At 37.2% G+C, this 15,000-nt stretch overlaps 1 pseudogene; it reads left to right on the plus strand.

Annotated features, from left to right (window-relative positions):
* Positions 1 to 15,000, plus strand: part of LOC119597393 — a 73,835-nt pseudogene that overhangs the window by 35,229 nt on the left and 23,606 nt on the right.

Consider the following 15,000-nt stretch of genomic DNA (forward strand, 5'->3'; position numbering starts at 1 on the left):
TTTTCCCTCCTTTCCCCCCCTTTCTCCCCTTTTCTCCTCCTTTCTTTTCCTTTTCCCCCTTTTTTCCCCCCCCTTTCCTTTTTTTTCCCTTTTTTCCTCCTTTTCCCCTTCTCCCCCTTTCTCCCCTTTTCCCCCCCCCCTTTTCTCCCCCTTTCCCCTTTCCCCTTTTCCCCCCCCCTTTTCCCCCTTTTCTCCCCTTTTCCCCCCCTTTTTTTTCCCCTTTCTTTTTTTTCCCCCCTTTCTCCCCTTTCCCCTCCTTCCTCCTCCTTTCTCCCCCTTTTCCCCCCTTTCCCCCCCTTTTCTCCTCTTTTTTTCCCTTTTCTCCCCTTTTCCCCCTTCCCCTCCTTTCTCCCTTTCCCCCCTTCCCCCCCTTTTCCCCCCCCCCCTTTTTCCCCCCCTTTTTTCCCCCTTTTTCTTTTTTTCTTCCTTTTTCTTTTTTTCTTTTTTTTTTCCCCTTTTCCCCCCCCTTTCTTCCTTTCCCTCTTTCTCCCCTTTCCCCCCTTTTCCCCTTTCCCCCCTTTTCCTCCTTTCTCTTTTTTTCCCCTTTCTCCCCCTTCTCTTTTTCTTTCCTTTCCCTTCCCCTTCCTTTCCCCCTTTCTCTTTTTCTTTTCCTCCTTTTCCCCTTTTCTCCCCCTTTTTTCCCCCTTTCTCCTTTTCCCCCTCCTCCTTTCCCTTTTCCCTCCTTTTCCTCCTTTCCTTTTTTCCCCTTTTTCCCTCCTTTCCCCCTCCTTTTCCCTCCCTCTTCCCCTCCTTCTCCCCTTTTCTTCTTTCTCCCCTCTCCCTTTTTCCCCTTTTTTCCTTTCCCCTTTCCTTCCCCCCTTTTCCCCCTTTTCTTCCTTTCTCCCCCTTTCTCCCCCTTTTCTCCTCCTTTCTCCCCCTTTTTCCCTCCTTTCTCCTTTCTCCTCCTTCTCCCCCTTTCTTTTCCTTCCTCCCCTTTCTCCCCCTTTTTCCCCCCCTTTTCCTCCTTCCTCCCCCTTTCCCCCCCTTTCTCTTCCTTTTCTCCCCCTTTTCTCCCCTCCCCCCCTTTTTCTCCCCTTCCTCCTCCTTTCCCCCCCTTTCTTTCCCTTTTCTCCCCCTTTCCCCTTCTTTCTCCCCCTTTCTCCTTCTTTCTCCCCTTTCTTTTCCTTTCCCCCTTTCTTCCTTTTCCTCCTTTCTCGCCCTTTCTTTTCTCCCCTTCCCTCCCCCTTTCTCCCCTTTCTCCTCCTTTTTCCCCCTTTTCTCCCCCTTTTCCCCCCCTTTTTTTCCCTTTTCCCCCTCTTTCTCCTCCTTTCTCCCCCTTTCTTTCCTTTCCCCCCTTCCTCCTCCTTTCTCCCCCTTTTCTCTTCCTTTTCCCCCCCTTTCTCCTCCTTTCTCCTCCTTCCCCCCCCCCTTTCCCCCCCCTTTCCCCCCCTTTCCCCCCCTTTTCTCTTCCTTTCTCCTCCTTTCTCCTCCTTCCTCCTCCTTTCCCCCCTTTCCCCCCCTTTCTTTCTTTCTCCCCTTTCTCCCCCTTTCTCCCCCTTTCTTTTCCCTTTTTCTTTTCCTTTCTCCCCCTTCCCCCCCCTTTCCCCCTTTTTCAGGAAAAACCCCCCGGGGGAATTTCGGCTCGCTTCGCCCGCTCGCCCGTCCCGATCCCGGGCCGACGCTCCTGGTGCCACTTCGCCTCGCGCCCTTCGGAGGGGGGTTTCCCGCTCCAAGTTTGGTCTGGAGTTGGCTCTAAAGTTTGGCTTAAAGGTTTGTTTTTGATTTTTTGGTTTCTGAATTTAGGTTTGATTTTTGGCTCTGAAGTTTGGCCGAAGTTTGGCTCTGAATTTTGGGGTTTGATTTTTTGGTTTGAATTTTTGGCTCTGGATTTTGGCTCTGAATTTTGGGCTCTGGATTTTGGGCTCTAAAATTTTGGCGGGGGATTTTGGGTTTTTTGATGTTTGGCTCTGGATTTTGGTTTGATTTTTTGGTTTCGAAATTTGGCTCGGAATTTGGCTCTGAATTTTGGCCCCGGGTTTTGGTTCGATTTTTGGCTTTTAAATTTGGCTCTGAATTTTGGCTCTGAATTTTGGGCTCGGGGAGTTTGGTTTTGATGTTTGGCTCTGAAGTTTGGCTCTGAAGTTTGGCTCTGAAGTTTGGTTTTGAAGTTTGGGGGGAAAAGGGGGGTTTGGGTTTTTGGAGGGTTTGGCTCTGGGTTTGGGCTCGGAAATTTTGGCTCTGAAGTTTGGTTCTGAAGTTTGGTTTTGATGTTTGGCTCTGAAGTTTGGTTCTGATGTTTGGCTCTGAAGTTTGGCTTTAATTTTTGGCTCGAATTTTGGCTCTGAATTTTTGGGCTCTGAATTTTGGGCTCGGGGTTTTGGGTTCTGATTTTGGCTTTTGATTTTTGGCTCTGAAGTTTGGTTTTGATGTTTGGCTCTGAAGTTTGGCTCTGAAGTTTTGGCTCTGAAGTTTGGCTCTGGATTTTGGGCTCTGAATTTTGGGCTCTGTTTTTTGGGGTTTTAAAGGTTGGCTCTGAGGGGGTTTTTTGATGGGGGGTTTTTGGGAAGTTTGGCTCTAAAAGGTTTGGGGTTTGATTTTTGGTTTTATTTTGGGTTTTGATTTTTGGGTTTTGACCCTGATGGGGTAGCATGAAGTTTGGCTCTAAAGTTGGGTTTTTAAATTTTTTCCCTTGAATTTTGGGTTTTTTAAATTTTTGGGCCCTCTGAAGTTTGGTTTTAAATGTTTGGTTTTAAAATTTTGGGCTTTTGGGTTTTTTTTTGGGGGGGGGGTTTGGGCTCTAAAGGGTTTGGTTTTTGGGTTTTTGGTTTTTGGGAATTTTGGGGTCTAAATTTTTGGGTTTTGATTTTGGGTTTTGAGCTGATGTGGGCCCAAATTTTGGGGCTCGGATTTTGGTTTTGAAGTTTGGCTCTGATGTTTGGCTCTGAAGTTTGGCTCTGAATTTGGGTTTTTGGAATTTTGGGCTCTGATTTTTTTGGTCAAAATTTGGGGGCTCTAAAGTTTATTTTTTGGTTTGGCTCAAAGTTTGATTTTAAAAGTTTGGCTTTTGATTTTTGGGCTCTAAAGTTTTTTTCGGGTTTTTTGGCTTTTGAATTTTGGGTTTTCTGAATTTTGGGCCCCTGATTTTTGGTTTGCCCGTTTGGTTTAAAGTTTGGTTCTGATTTTTGGGCTTTTGAATTTTTGGCCCCTGAAATTTTGGGGTTTTTTGATTTTTTGGGTCTAAAGTTTGGTCTAAATTTTGGGGTTTTTTGAATTTTGGGGCTCTGATTTTTTGGCTCTGAATTTTGGTTTTAAAGTTTGGTCTGATTTTTTGGCTCTAAATTTTGCTCTGAATTTTGGTTTTAAAGGGTTTGGCTCGGGATTTTTGTTTTTTTATTTTTGGTTTTTTGAATTTTCGATTTGAAGTTGGTTTTAAAGCTGATGGTGGCAGGAATTTTGGGTTTTCTGAAGTTTGGATTTGAAATTTTTGGCTTAAAATAAATGTGTGCCCTAAATTTTGGGCCCTCAAAGGTTTTGGGAAAAGATTTGGGAGGTTTTTTTTTCAAAAAGTGGAAGAGGAGGGGAGGGGGGAGGGAAAACCCGGGGGAGAAGAGAGAGTGGATAGGAAAAGCATTATTTGGTGTGGGGTTTTAAATTTAAAAATACATGTACATTATATTAACTACACACACACACACAAAACCCCCCCCCCCAAAAAAAACCCAAACACACCACACCACCACACACCCCACACACCACAACCACACACAAAACCTCACACAAACACCACACACCACACACACAAAAACACACACACACACACACCACTTTTAAAATATATATAATATATATATATATATATTTATATATATATATATATAGTAATATATACATATACATATCCCTTTCCAACATACATATGTATTATGTTATATATATATAATATATATATAGATATAAAAATAAAATATATGTAGTAGGTATGATGTTTTTAGGTATTTGTTGTTGTATATAAATGTTATACATTCCATTTATTATATATATTATATATATCTTTTATATATTTATATATATATATATATAAATATGTTATAAAATTTATATATATATCTATTTAAATTTAATATAATATTTATAATATGCCATATTGTTTTATAAAATATGTATCTTTTCTTTTTTTAAACGGTGGTTCATGTCTGAGCCGCCGGGGTCAAAAGATGATATTTAATTGTATTTTTCAGTTGTGATGCTTTGGAGTGAGTACTTGGTGGGGGCCCCCAGTTCCTTTCCACGGAGAGGCCGGTGGTACTTTTAGGAAATTTATTCTCTCTATTTACCCGGGCTTTGGCCCAGCACTTGCCCTTGGGCTGATTTTTGGCCACCCATTGGGGGTGGGCAATCGGGGTAAATTTCCCTTGCCCGGGGGAACCCCACGCCCCGGCCGGGGGTTTCGAACCCTCGCCAGTTTGCCGTCGTGACAGTCTTGTGTCCGACGCTCTAACCATTGGGCCCCCGGGGCCCCATATAATAATGTTATTAATATTTTTTATAATTATATAATATGAAATTTTAATATGTTTTGGCCCAATCAGTGGCCGGGGTTTAAATAAAAGATGGTGATCGATAAAACACCGGGGGGAAAGGGGAAATGGCAAACCACCGTTTAAAATTTTCCCAAGAAAAACAGGGAAAGTCCATGATCGCCAAGGCCGCGGTGGTCGAAGGGTTTAGAGCGTCGGACTAAAGGGACTGCCACACGACAATTGGGGTTTTCGAGGGTTCGACCCAAACCGGGGGCGTTGTTTTTCCCTTGGGAAAGGAATTTAACCTTGATTGCCTACCTAGCCACTGGGTGGCCAAGGGCCAGCCAAGTCATGCGGCCCCAAACCCCGGGATAAATAGAGAGAATAATTCCCTAAAAAAGGTACCCCCGGGCCCCACTCCCCGTGGAAAGGAACTGGGCCCCTACCACGTATCACTCCAAGGCATTAAAAACTAAAAACTAAATTAAGTTCATGCTGTGACCACGGGGGGGCCAGACATGAACCTACCGTAAAAGAAGAAAAATATAGTTAAAATTAAAAAATTTTAATAATATTAAAATTATATATAATATATATATTAAAATAATTATTTTGTTTTATATAATAATTTTTATATTATATATATTATATATAATATAAAATTATATATATATATTATATGTATTTAATACATACAAATATAAATATATAATATATTTTATATAATAATATCTATATATATATATATATTTATTTTTGTTAAATATGTATTTTAATAAAAATATATAAAATTATATATATAATATTATATATATTATTTTACACATTACATACTAAAAATTTATTTAATTACAAAAATAATATTAATATATATAATTGGGGGTAATGTGGTGTCGGGTGTTGTACCCTATAAAAATATATTTTATTATATATATATATTTTATATATATAATATATATATATATATATATTTTAATAATTATAAAATTTTATATACAATATGGTATTGGATTTACATTTTTGGGGGTTAAAAAATATAGGTTTAATATATTTATTATATATTATTTTAATATTTTATAAATATATATATATATATTAACACCCACACACACACACCACACACACAATTTTTTCTTTTTTTTAAGGGTATTTATGCCCTGAGCCCCCGTGGTCACAGCATGATATTAAAATTGTTTTTAAATGTTGTGATGCTTTTGGATGATTTACTTTGGTAGGGTCCCCAGTTTCCTTTCCCGGAGAGGGGCCGGGCCCGTTCCCTTTTTTTTTTTTTTTTGGGAAATTTCATTCCCCTTTTTTTACCCGGGGTTTTGGGGACCAGCCTGATTTTGGGGGGGTTTGGCCCCATGGCTGGGTGGGAAATCGGGGTGTTTTTCCCTTTCCCCAAAGGGAAAAAGTCCCGGGCCGGGTGACTCAAACCCCCCTTCGAACTCTTTTTGCCGTCGGGGACAGTCTTGAGCCCGTGCTCAAAACCATTGGGCCCACCCCCCCCCTTTTGGCGGTCATGACCACAAAATTTTAATAAAATTATATATAATATATATTATATATAATGTTATATATATATATATATTTATATATATTTTAATATATTATATACTAAAAACAATATAAATATGAAATTTTATATATATAATATTTTATTTATATATATTCTTTTAAAATATATATATATAATTATAATAAATTTATTATATATATATTATATATTTAATATTTATAGATATATTATATACATATGATTTTAATATCCCAATTTATATAATATAAAATGTAAAAAAATATTTGTTCCGTGGGGCCGGGGTGTGTATTTTTAATACACACACACACACACACAACCACACACCACAAAACACACACTACACACACACACACCACACACTACACATCACCACACACCCACACACAACCACACCCACACACCACACACACACACACACACACACACACAAACAACTACACACAACACACACACAACACACACAACACACAACTACTATAATATATATATAATTAATATTATAATATATAATATATATTATATATATATTATTATTTTATTATATATTATATATTATATTATATATATATATATTTGTATGTTATACTTATATCATATATATTATTATATATTAATATATATATTAATATACATTATATATATATAATATATATATATATATATATATATATATATAATATATATATAATATATATATATATATATTATACGTATATATATATATATATCTATATATATATATCTATATATATATATATATATATATATATATATATATTATATATATATATATATAGTATGTATGTATGTATGTATATCCACACACACACAACACACACACAAATTTATGGATATATGGATATATATATGGATATATGATATATATATATATATATATATATATATATATATATATATCTTCGCTAGACTCACCTCTAAGAAGCGAAGTATCTTGACGGCATTTAGTGGAGACACCACAGAGAAAAGTCCTTCAAAGAATCAGATCCAGACCTCCAAAGATTAAACGCTTGAGTTTTCGGTACTGAAAAGTGACAGTAATATTTATACTCATCTTTTTCACTGACTCGATGCGCTCGGACAGCCAGACATAAGAACAAGTAAACTCTAATAACTAAAACATTGAAAAAAAAAAAAAAAAAAAAAAAAAAACTCAGATCTTTCATACCGAGCGAATTCACCAATTTCTAACTCGTTTTGGTTTACAGCCATTATTATCTCGAAATAGTGAACGATAGATAAAAAAAAAGAAAAAAAAAAAGAGATAAAAGCTCTCATGGACATAAAGTATAAAAACCGTCCATCTTCATAAATGGAAAACAAACACCTTTTTACGATAAGGAAATGACTGTTATCAGCAGATGCGACATGATAATAGGAAATTGGCCTGGGAATATTTCTCCTCTATTTCGGTGCAAGAGATTATCTTCTGATTGGATAATAGGCAATTTGGTAACATTATCCAACATGGGTTAAATAAACGTATTTTCTGCTGTTTTTGAAAGTACGGTTGTAAAAGGAGTTTCAATTATTCAGTAATATATTCATGTAACGAAAACTGAAACAGATTTTTTTTTATTATAATTTAGATAGGATGACTATTCAACATGGTTAAGAACTTTGAGAAGAGGAGGTAGAGAAGAAAAAGAAAAGACTATACATTCCATTCCAAGAAGAAGAAGAAGAAGAAGAAGAAAGAAAAAAACTAGATGAAGAAGAAGAAGGAGAACCATCCCTACTCTGTTCTGTCTATCTATATTCGTTATCTGTCTGTTTCTATCTACGGTTCGCTCTGATTTTTGACTGAATGTGCTCGAATCCTTGTCACGGAGAATAGTTACCTTACCTAGTTATAATTCATCTCTCCAATCTATCATTCATTCCTTTTCATCTATTCATCTATTCGTCTTTCTATCAAGTCATTTGCTTATACCTGTCTATCCACCCATCTATTTATTCATTTACTGATATTTATCCGTCAGTTGTCGATATGTCCAACCATTAATCAACCTTTTTATCATTCCATTAATATTCAGTTTTGTCCTTTTTTCTGATTTCTTTTTTATAACTTTCACATTAGAAATGTTTTTAATTTCTTAGTCTCTGTTACCTAATATCATCATCGTAGTATCTCTATTACTAATCTTTATTACCTGTCTTCCATTCCCTGTGTTCCTTGGTCTCATCTACCAACAATTAGCATAGAGAAAAGCATGAAAGGAAATAAAAAAGAACGAATGACGTAATCAGTCAGAGATAATGTCGCTAAGAACAGTAATGGCGGTATTATTTTTTTTTCTTTTTTTCCCTCCCATGTGTCATTACGACCCATATTTACCCGTGGTCTGTGTGGGGCTGCGGGACGGAGCTAATCCACCAGGAGCGCGTTGGAATAAACCACCTCGTTCCCTGGCAATATTTCAGATTGTTTGACCACCCTGACTTCCCTTCTCCCACTCTCTCTCTTTCTCTTTTTCTTTCTCTTTTTTTCTCTTTCTTTTCTCTTTCTCTTTCTCTCTCTCTCTCTCTTTTCTCTTTCTCTTTCTTTCTTTCTTCTTTCTTTTTTTTCTCTCTCTTCTCTCTCTCTTTCTCCTCTTTCTCTCTCTCTTCTCTCTCTCTCTCTCTCTCTCTCTCTCGTTCTTTTTTCTCTTTTCTCTCTCTCTCTTTCTCTCTTCTTTATTTCTCTCTCTCTTTCTCTCTCCCACCTCTCTCTCTCTCTCTCTCTCTCTCCTCTCTCCCTCTCTCTCTCTCTCTCTCTCTCTCTTCTTCTCCTCCTCCCTCTCTCTCTCTCTCTCTCTCTCTCTCTCTCTCTCTCTCTCTCTCTCTCTCTCTCTCTCTCTCTCTCTCCCTACTACCCTCCTCCTTCCCTTTCACCTTCCTATCCCCTCTTTTTCTTTTCACCTTCCTACACCCCTCTTTCCTTCCATCCTCCCTCTTCCTCCTTCCTATCCCCCGTCCTTCCTCCCACCCTCCCATCTCCTCTCTTCCCTCTCATCCCCCATCCCCTAGTCATTACCTGGCGCGGGTTAAGTCACCCGGGATGAAGGTGTTTCGTGATAATAAAATAACACAGCTCGGTTGATTGCCACACGCAGTTGTCATATTTTCCTTTTCCTTTTCTTTTTTTACCCTTTTTTTTTACTTTTTTCTTTCTCTTCTCTCTTTATTTCTTGTAGATTTTTCCTTCTCTCTTCCCGTTTCTCTTTAATTTCCTTGGTTCCTTTCCTTCTTCCTTGTCACCCTTAAAATACACAACCTTGAAAGCACGAAATGACATACTCACAAAAGCGCGCACATTTGCTCACTCAAACATATATGTAAAAAGTTCCCACCTGCTTCAAATATTTTACGATTCAATTAGAGTTCAGTTCATATTTTTTCATGATAAAGTATCGCTGAGCATGTTTACAGAGTTACTCATGTGTCAAAGACTAGACTTGTAGTTATCTAATTGTTTATGACTTAGGTCAGAATTGTCATCTTCATAGTTAAATGTGGCGTTATTCCCCGTAGAAATTTTTCACGTTTTTCACGCAGAAAAGTTGAAAAGGTGAGTTAAACGGGGTTTTATGTTTGATCAAGTTTCATATACAAAAACACACATAATCAGACAGTGAAAGCTCCTATCTGCTTACAGTTTTAGTCTGTTCAGGTAATGCTTGGATGCATTTCGCATCATAAAAGGAATCGCATCACTTTCATATCTAGAGTTAATAGAATAACAACTGCTACAGCCCCAAATCTTGAAATTCGTACGTTTTCTGCTGCATCAAGGCATAGTGTCCACGAGTGGTATTTCCTGTGCACACCTCAATCTCATACACACAAACAAACATATAATCAACACATATAGAATTTGCATACACACTCAAATATATACGCTCACGCAACTTATTCAACATGGTGCGTGACACAGTACTGAAGATAGATACCACAAGATATCGCGATTCTTTGCCATTAAGGATTTTCAATTTCTCTTGCCTCTATCTACGAGGAGGCGACCATGACGTAACTGAGCATATCGTTGATGAATGTATTTTCGGTGTAATATATAGGTGAGATTCTATTCCAAGAAGATTGGTACATTTGCAATAATTTGAACGTTTATTATTCATTCAAGAGAAGTAAGCCAAACGTGGCGTAGTGCTTTCACATCTGTTCCTTGATATTAAACTGATCTCATTCGAATAGTGTTCCGTACTTGGTCAAGTTCATATACAGGTTATGGCAAATCGAATTCAGTGGATGACCAGTTATTACACACACAGAAACTACCTCTCATAATGGTCTTATGATTACCATTTTATATTTGTAATGCAAATATAAAATGCATATATGCATATATATATATATATATATATATATATATATATATATATATATATATATATATATATATATTATATATATATATATATATATATATATATATACATATATATATATAATATATATATATATATATATATATATATATATATATATATATATATATATATATATATATATATATATATATATATATATATATATATATATATAATATATATATATATATATATTATATGATTTAGGAATGTATCAATAAATAGATTTGCAGTATCTTGATGGTTGAGAATATTAGCAGGCCTCTCATTATTCAAATGTAAGTTGAATAAGGCGGATGTTTGGTATATCTCTGTGCTACAGATATTGTCTACATTCGACCTGGGTTTTGTGCTGTGTCACGTTGTCATACAGTCACATGCGCAATAGAATATCTCATCTGCTTCTCATCTTCAGTTTATTCCATCGGTAATTGTGTGTGTGTCACGTACTTAACTTAATCTCGTTGTTTTAAAGGTTTATATCAAGAGATATAAACGATTTTAGGAGAAACTGCATTAAAATAAACTGAACTGCTTTGTATTTGCTGTGTAGGCTAATTCATATATTCATAAACACCAACAAGCCAGTGTTTAATACAGTCAGACAGTACTTACTTCAGGAGAAGACATATAACCTGTATTTTCATACTTTCTTCGGTAAATTAACCTGCAGTTCAGTTTTTTTTTAGCTGTTAGGACTATCACTTGTAGTTCTTCTGCATAATTACTTCTGCATATATACAGCTGCAAACCCCATTTCATATAACCGAGCAGACAAATAGCACATATAGAGTATACGCTGTGCACATATACGCAGATATATATATATATATATATATATATATATATATATATATATATATATATATATATACACACACACACACACACGCACGCACGCACGCACGCACGCACGCACGCACACACACACACACACACACACACACACACACACACACACACACACACACACACACACACACACACACACACACACACACACACACACACACACACACACACACAAGAAAATTTTCTTTCTTTACATCTTCAACTTCTATCTTCTAACACAATATTTCGATGCATTTTATATCGTGATCATATAACCCATAGAAAAAAATATAGTTAATATCTAATTCTTGATGAATGCACTCTCGGTATCATAGATAGACGAAGATCTACTTCAAGCAGATGGAAATTCGGTCACTTATATCATGGCAGATAGACAGATTACTTACAGTGGATTGGTGCACTTGCTTATAGATTTTCGTTCCAACCTATTTAAACCAAAAGATGCTCATGGGAAATATATATTTTCATGATAATTATCGCTGAATATGATTTATGATTCACATATGTATATGGGATTATATCTGCAATAAAGAAACTCTTAATCATTAAGGACAGCAGAACTGACTACCTATAAGAAAAGTAAGTCAAACATGACATGGCGCCCCCGTAGAGTTTTCACCCTTTATTCTCGTTTTCTAATTGCATGTTGTAATAACTAATTTATTTCGACAAATTTCATACACGCACGCGGGTTAAGGAACATTACATTTAGTTGAATGTTTCTTAAAAGAATTTCCTAATGTTCTAATACACCATAAGCACAATGAGAATCATGATAATAATAATAAAAAAAACACTGAATACCTGTACACATAAAAGGGGGAAGAAAAATCGTCTTGAAAACAAAGGCTGCAGCCTATCGACGATATCAAAAGGCCCTGAAGTTACTAACAACTAAACAAACAAGCTTTACTAAACCACACGTGATTACTGCGCCAGCTATGGACCCATTAACACTGCTTCATAAATCAAGTGAACCACACATCTTCCAAGAAAATGAACAAAGGTAAATATCGGTCAGAAAAAAATGGGATAAATATTAACAATCGATCCCCGAGACAAACAATGTACGGAAAATAACCCCAGCCATTGTAATTCACAGCTGATGGCGGGGTGCCAATGCAGGCTCTGGAATCACTGTTATCACGTCCCGATGCCTGTTCGCTGCGGCGCCAATGGAACGCGTCGCCCTGTGTCTTCATTATTGGAGGCTCGAAAACGAAGCTGGAATGAATAATTTTGGGATGAGATGGAACTCGAATCAAGCAAATTGAAAAAAAAAATCCATTCATACATACATACTTGCACACACACACACACACACACACACACACACACACACACACACACACACACACACACACACACACACACACACACACACACACACACACACACACATACATATGTACACACACACACACACACACACACATTGTTATTGATTGTTAGTTTACTTTGTTATGTGTTGTTTATGTTTATGTATATATAGCTTGTCTCTCTATCTGTATTTCTATGTATATTTTCAGCCTCTGGCTGCATGAAAGTCAATATACCGATTATTATTATTGTCATTATTATTATTACACACACACACACACACACACAACACACACACACACACACACACACACACACACACACACAACACACACACACACACACACACACCACACACACACACATACACACACACACACACACACATTGTACACACACACACACACACACTATGTACACACACACACACACACACACACACACACACACACACACACACATATATATATATATATATATATAAAATATATATATATATATATATATATATATATATATATATATATATATATATATATATACATACATACATACATTGCATGCTAAAGCAAGAAAGAACCATAAAATGCCTAATTCTCTAAAGAAATCCAGGAAACGCGACAGATCAGGAAGTTCTTCATATCCAAACCGCAATCAGCGACATTGAAACTGAGTAAAATTAGCATATTTTGGAGATTCCACGTGTCTGTTACGGCGCAAATAATACAGGAAAAATGTGAAATAACGTGAAATAATGTGAAACGATCAGGTGTAAGATTCTAGTGGTTCTGGCGGATTTTTTGAAGATCGTTCACATTTCACTGCAAATCGTTCAACATTGTAGTAATAAGCACATGAAATAGGGATCAGTCATGACAAAACAATATTTTTTTTTCGTTTTTTTTTCTGTATTTGTGCTTGTATTTTTTTTTTTTTTTTTTTTTTGATTTTTTTCAATCCGCGGTAGGATAATACGTAGACTTTTAAGGTAAACGATCAATTTGTCAAGACGTTTTTCAGCTTTGGAGATTTAATGACAAGTATTTTATGTACCCCACCCGATTTGAAGGAATCTCTCTCTCTCTCTCTCTCTCTCTCTCTCTCTCTCTCTCTCTCTCTCTCTCTCTCTCTCTCTCTCTCTCCCCTCTCTCTCTCTCTCTCTCTCTCTCTCTCTCTCTCTCTCTCTCTCTCTTCTCTCTCTCTCTCTCTCTCTCTCTCTCTCTCTCTCTCTCTCTCTCTCATTCTCCCCCTCTCTCTCCTCCCTCCTCTCTCTCTTAAAAGACCCTGACCTCTCCCCCCTTCAGATGTGTGACCCCTGACACCCTGGAGCCTGTGAGACGACCTCGACGACCCTTCCTCCGTCGTGCCACCAGCTTGCCCGCCAGCCTGCACGACCTCACCACCACACGACCACAGACCTTCCCTAGTGCACCAGCAGGTCAGTGTATTCATCTTTTTTTTTTTTTTTGAGTGTACATATAGTGGGCTCTATTGCAAGCCACGGTTCAAAGAAGTCTGTTATTGATTAGTGAATGTTTATTCTTAGTGCGATACAATGGGTAAGAGAAGGAGAGAAAGGAGGAGAGAAAAAGCAAACGAAATCTTTTGTTGATTATATTTGCATATCCGTGCATATCTTAACAAACTAAAACATGTACGCAAACGTTCACATACACATCCATACTCAGACAAATAAATGCGCCTGTGTGTTCACGCACGAGGATATATAGACGTATATATAGAAATGTACATACATACACAAACACACACAAATATACGTGTGTGTGTGTGTGTGTGTGTGTGTGTGTGTGTGTGTGTGTGTGTGTGTGTGTGTGTGTGTGTGTGTGTGTGTGTGTGTGTGTGTGTGTGTGTGTGTGTGTGTGTAGATAGATAGACAGGCACAAATAGATAGGGATGTATATGTATATTCGCCTTTGTAGTCATGCCCTTCAGCCCGAGGCCCGTGACCCATTATCGTCTTACAAGGTGATCAGAGCTGCATCCGAGCGACCGACGGAGGTCCCTCGGTCGACACGCCCATCAGTCAGGGCTTATGCGAGTTGCCAGCTAGGGTATTACCAGCGGAAATAAAGGGAGGTGGTCTCTTAAGCTTACTGGACAACCGGTGAGATGGATTTTTTCTCCTTTTGTTCTTTTTCGAAATATTTTCCTACGTAATGCTCGTGCCTGCATATACGTGCACATACATATACGCAACCACACACACACACACACACACACAAACACACACACACACACACACACACACACACACACACACACACACACACACACACACACACACACACATTGACCTACATTTTCTACATTTTAATTTCTACAAGAACATACATTATTGATATCTACTTTTCAAATGATAGGTTACGAGTTTGTTTTTTTCAAAAGAATTATAAAATCATTTCTATTCTCTGCTATTGGATCG

Source organism: Penaeus monodon, chromosome 39 (genome assembly GCF_015228065.2).
Source record: "Penaeus monodon isolate SGIC_2016 chromosome 39, NSTDA_Pmon_1, whole genome shotgun sequence".
Lineage (NCBI taxonomy): Eukaryota > Metazoa > Arthropoda > Malacostraca > Decapoda > Penaeidae > Penaeus > Penaeus monodon.